The following is a 5,550-nucleotide window of genomic DNA, read 5'->3' as shown; positions in this document are numbered from 1 at the left end:
CATTGTTGTTCATTTATATACGTTGTGTTCTATGCATTCCTCCATTCACACTGTTTGACATTATAATTTCCATACATTGTGTTTTATAAAATTAATCATCTTCGATCCATGCTTCTCATTACCTCTTCTTTTCAGGTCCCCACTGGATCTTTCCTAATTCCTTCACCTCCTCACTTTGCCCACCAAACTGTGCTACGTCGAAATTTTCTCCCCTCCCCATTTGCAACCTGCCTCCCTCCAGCTCTTTCACCCCTTAATTTTTGGTGCAGTTCTTAGTAGTAACCCTGGTTTTACAATAATTATGCAGTATTTGCCCTTATAATAATTAAGCAGTAATGGTAATCAAAGAGGAAGTGGAAACTGCATTGAAGGCATTGGCAAAAAATAAGTCCCCAGGAATTGATGAGATACCAATTGACTTCTTTCAATTGATAGATACAGGTTTGTATGTAATCACCAGTCTACACCAGGAAATTTGGAGGATGGCTGATTGGCCAATTGATTGGAAGAGGTCCATATTTGTTCCCATTCCCAAGAAAAGTGATCCAATAGAATGTGAAAACTTTCAAACAATATCAGCAATATAACATGTAAGCAAAATACTGCTGAAGATCATTCAAAAGCAGCTAGAACAGTACATAGATAGGGAACTTCCAGAAGTTCAAGCAGGATTTAGTAGAGGCTGTGGCACCAGTGATATCATTGCTGATGTCAGATGGATCCTGGATGAAAGTAAAGAATAAGAGAAGAATTTCTATTTGTGCTTTGTTGATTATGCAAAGGAATTTGACTGTGTGGATCATAACAAGTTATGGCTGACATTGAGAAAAATGGGAATCCCAGAGCAGTTAATTGTGTTCACATGAAACCTATACTTGCACCAGGAGGCTGTTGTGCAAACAGAGCAGGGGAACACTGCATGGTTTGGAATTGGGAAGAGAGTTTGTCAGGGTTGTATTCTTTCTCCATACCTATTTAATCTGTATGCTGAACAAATTATTCAAGAACCTGGACTCTATGCACTTGATCTTAGCCAAAAAGTTGAGAAGCGATAAGAACCTGGGCTCTATGAAGAGGAGTGTGACATCAGGATTGGAGGGAGACTCATTAATAACCTGTGCTATGCAGATAATACAATCTTGCTTGCTGAAAGTGAGGAGGATTGAAGCACTTGTTGTAGAAGATCAAGGAATGCAGCCTTCAGCATGAATTGCACCTCAGTGTCAAGAAAACGAAGATTTTTTTACCCCTGGACCAGTAGGCAACACCATGATGGATAGAGAGAAGATTGAAACTGTCAACACCCTTGGTACCAGCAGTCAGGAAAAAAGGAGACATATTGCACTGGGAAAGTTTGCATTTAAAGGCCTCTCTAAATCATTGAGGAGTAATGATGTCAGTTTAAGGACTAAGGTGCCTCTGATTCAGTCCATAATTTTTCTGATCACTTGCTATGCATCTGAGCTCTGGACAGTGAATAAGGATGACAGAAAAGAATTAATGCCGTTGGGCTGTGGTGTTGGAGAAGAGCACTAAATATGCTGTGGGCAGTCAAAAGAACAAATATATCTTGGAGATAGTGTATTTGGAGTGCTCTTTGGAGGCAAGAATTACGAGCCTTTGCCTCACATACTTTGGACATGTTGTTGTTGTTATGTACTATTGGGTTGGAACCGACCCATGGCTGACCGTCAGGCAGGTACTCAGAGGCAGTTACTTGCATGGGAAGAGATTGCCTATCCTTCTCCCATGGAATATCTGGTGGACTTGAACCATGTGTCTTTGAGATTGCAATGCAGCTTCTTGCCACTAGGCCACTAGAGCTATTCAGGCCTATTGCTAGGAGGGGCTATTCCTTGGAGAGGGACATGATGTTCAGAAGGGTGGAGGGTTGGCAAAAGAGAGGAAGACCCCCAACCATGTTGATTGACATGGTGGCTGCTGCAATGGGCTCTACTGTGTCAGGAAGTATGAGGATGGCACAGGAGAGGACAGGGTTCAGATCTGCTGTTCAGAGGGTCGATATGGCTCATACACGACTCAACAACACTTAACAACAATTGGGATTGCATTGAACAGGTAGATTGCTTTTGGTTGAATTGTCATTTTTCACTATAGTGAGTCTTCCTATCCATGAACAGGGAACATTTTTCCACTTCCTTAGGTCTTTTATTATCTCTCAGAGTAGTGTTTTGTCCTTTTCTTTATTATGATCTTTTGTGTCTGTTTAGGTTTACTCCCAAGTATCTCATTTTTGTGATTGGCTATTATAATGCTCTTTTACTCTCAAGGGGGTGTTCTAAGAAGTGCATATCTCCTTGGTGCTACTATTCACCTTATAGACTGTCTATTAGTTGACTGAACGTTCAGCCATAGTAGGTAGTGATTTACAAATCATGTTAGTTTTTCATACAATCATTCTTAGGCATTTTGTTTTATAAATTAATTGCCATTGACTAATGTAACTGATTAATTACAATGTATAGTCAGCCTACTGTTCTGTATTACCTTTCCATTTACCTAATCTATTTATTAATTTTTACTCCCCCCCGCCGAGTCTCATCTCATCCTTTATTCCTCCAAAATTGATTCTCCTCAAAGGAAAGTTTTAATGAATTTTAGTACTTTGTTTAAGTTCTGTTTCCCCATCATTATTGGTTAACTTCTTCTCAATAAGCTTCTTGTTTTTCTTTCTTATCACTGTTCCAATGATTAACTTTTCCTGTGTTTGTGCTCCTATTAATTAGTTAAGTTGGTGTTATAAATAATCTAGTGTGTCACTGTTAAAATTCAATGTAAGAACAAAATGTCCAAAAGGCTGTGATCTCATACATTAATAAAAATAGCATATCCTTACACAAATATTACTTTTTTTAAAAAGTAAGGAACATCCGGATACCAGGATAAGAAGCACTATTTGTCTCAGTGAGATGTAAATTTCTTCCCCACATAGCCTTTTGACTCCAAGAAGAGAGATAATAATACTTCAAATGGATTAATGTCCAGACACTGTTTGTCTCAGTGGAATATAAATTACTTCCCCCAGGTGGAAAATCCTTTGATTCGGATATTAAGATAATAATATGTCAAATAGATTAATAACTGAAGAGATTTTAAAACTCTGACCACATGGAAGAAATTAAGACAGTCTTGGAGAGTTATAACACTGCCTTCAGATCTACTAATATATTCTTATTTGTTTGTTTTTTCCCTTTTTAAAAATTTTATGTATTAATTTTAATGAACACTTACAGAGATTTTGGATTTCCGTTCATTCATTGTTGCACTTTTCTCCCTGCCCTCTCCTTCCCCCCCGCCCCAGTTAAAATGTATTCTTATTTGTAACCCCTTCTCTGTCTGATTGGCCTCAGTAGTTGGTGACTGGACACTTTGTCTAGTTACACTCCTAGTTGTGTATTAACCTTTTCTTAGCTTTTTATAATAGTGACCTTGTCTCATAATTGTCTTTGTTACCGGACAAACAATGGATCCTTCACACTCAGTCTCAATGCTATATATACGACAAGACAGGTTGCGTATTCACACACTTCATTCACAGATTCGGAAGGCAGGGAGATAGCTTTCCACGATTGTCTTGCCACTTGCCATGTGGTCAGGAGTTTTATACTTTTGTTATTGTTATGCACCATCAAGTTGGAATCAGCTAATTTCTGACTGGAGAAGATTTCCCTTCTTTCTCCTGCAGAACAGCTGGTGGATTAAAACTGTGTACCTTGTGTTGGCAACACAATTCCTTATCACTAAAACTGGTCACCTACTAATCTACTTGACGTAGTATTATCCTGTGTTCAAAGTTGAAGGACTTTCCCATTCAGGGGGTCAATTCACTGAGAAAACAGTATCCAGCTTCTACAGTATAGATTTCTACAATCAGGGCCCAGTTCAAACTAGCAACCTGTTTCTACAATGATCAGTTCAAACAATATTAACCCATACGAGACAGTGCTATCTTTCTTCTCAAAGTTAATGGATTTTATTTGAGGAAATGATTTACTTTTTTGGAGACAAATGGTGTTTTTCCATCTCAACATGGGATAATTCTGTGCTTTTCCACCTGTAACATTAGCCCAGGTTATGAGACCACAGTCGAAGGTTGGAAGTTTTGATGGTTCCGCACAAAACCGTTAACTGCACTGGCTCAGCTGTTTTACAGGAAGTTAAACACAGATCCTGAGATAAGGAACACACAAGATGCCAAGTTTCATTGTTATTAGATGCCATCGAATTGAACGTGATTTATAATACCAACCCTATGAACAACAGCTATGAACCCTGCCCTATCCTCTGCCACTGTCATCATCTCTGACCCATTTGAGCGCATTGCTGCATTCAATGTGTTAATTCATCTCATTGAGGCACTTCCTCTCTTTCACTGAGTTTCCACCTTTTGAAGCATGATGTTCCTCTCCAAGGAATAGCTTCTCCTAGCAACATGTCCAAAGTATGTCAGACGATGCTTTGCCATTCTTGCCCTCAAGGAGTGCTCTGGCTGCACTTTCTCCAAGACATGTCTGTTCTTTTGGCAGTGCATGAGATATTCAGTACTCTTCTCCAACACCACAACTCAAACACATTGGTTCTTCTGTCATTCTTATTCATTGTCTAGCTCTCCAATTCATGTTGTTTGTGGTTATGTGCCGTTGAGTTGCTTGTGACTTGACTCTTAGCAACCCTACGTAAAATAGACCCAAACCTGCTTTATTCTGTGTTAAACTTATTGTCTTTAACACACCCACCCCCATTACCCTAGTGACTGAGTCAATCCATCTCATCAAAGGTCTTCCTGTCTTGTGCTGTCCCTCCATCCTTCCAAGCATGATGTCCCTCTCCAAGGACTAGTCCTGTCTTGAAATATACCCATAGTATATCAGACAGAGCTTCAGAATCCTTACCTCCAAGGAGCTGCCTGGTTTCACCATCTCCAGGATGAACCTGTTCATTCTCCTAGCAGTCCATGGTACTCTTCTCCAGCACCACAGCTCAAAGGCACCAATTCTACTTCTATCATCTGTAGTCATTGTCCAGCTTTCTGGTGCATACCTAGTAATTGTGAAGACCATGGTCTGGATCAGGCATATGTTAGTCTCCAGATTGACATCATTGCTCTTCAGTTCTCTGGAGAGGTCCCTGACAGCCGACTTTACCAATGCAAATGCTCAGATGCATAGCAAGTGATTAAAAAACCATGACCTAAATTAGGGACACCTCAGTCTTAAAACTGATACCATTGCTACTTAGTATTTGGAGAGGTCCCTGACAACAAACTGCCAATGCAACACACTTCCTCACTGCCTGACTGCTGGTACCGAGGGTTTTGATTGTGGATCTAAATAAAATAAAATCATTGACAATTTCAATCTTTTATCCATCTATCGTGATGTTGCTTATTGGTTCAGTGATGAAGATTTTTTTATTTTTTTGACATAGAGATGCAATCTATATTGAAAGCTTTGGTCTTTAATCATGTGCAGCAACCATTTCAAGTCCTCATTTTCAGCAAACAAAATTGTGTCATCTGCATGACACAGG

Source organism: Elephantulus edwardii, unplaced genomic scaffold, assembly GCF_000299155.1.
Source record: "Elephantulus edwardii isolate Elephantulus edwardi_28Jun2011 unplaced genomic scaffold, EleEdw1.0 scaffold00026, whole genome shotgun sequence".
In the NCBI taxonomy this organism is placed as follows: Eukaryota; Metazoa; Chordata; class Mammalia; order Macroscelidea; family Macroscelididae; genus Elephantulus; species Elephantulus edwardii.
Note: the sequence above shows the minus strand (reverse complement) of the source record.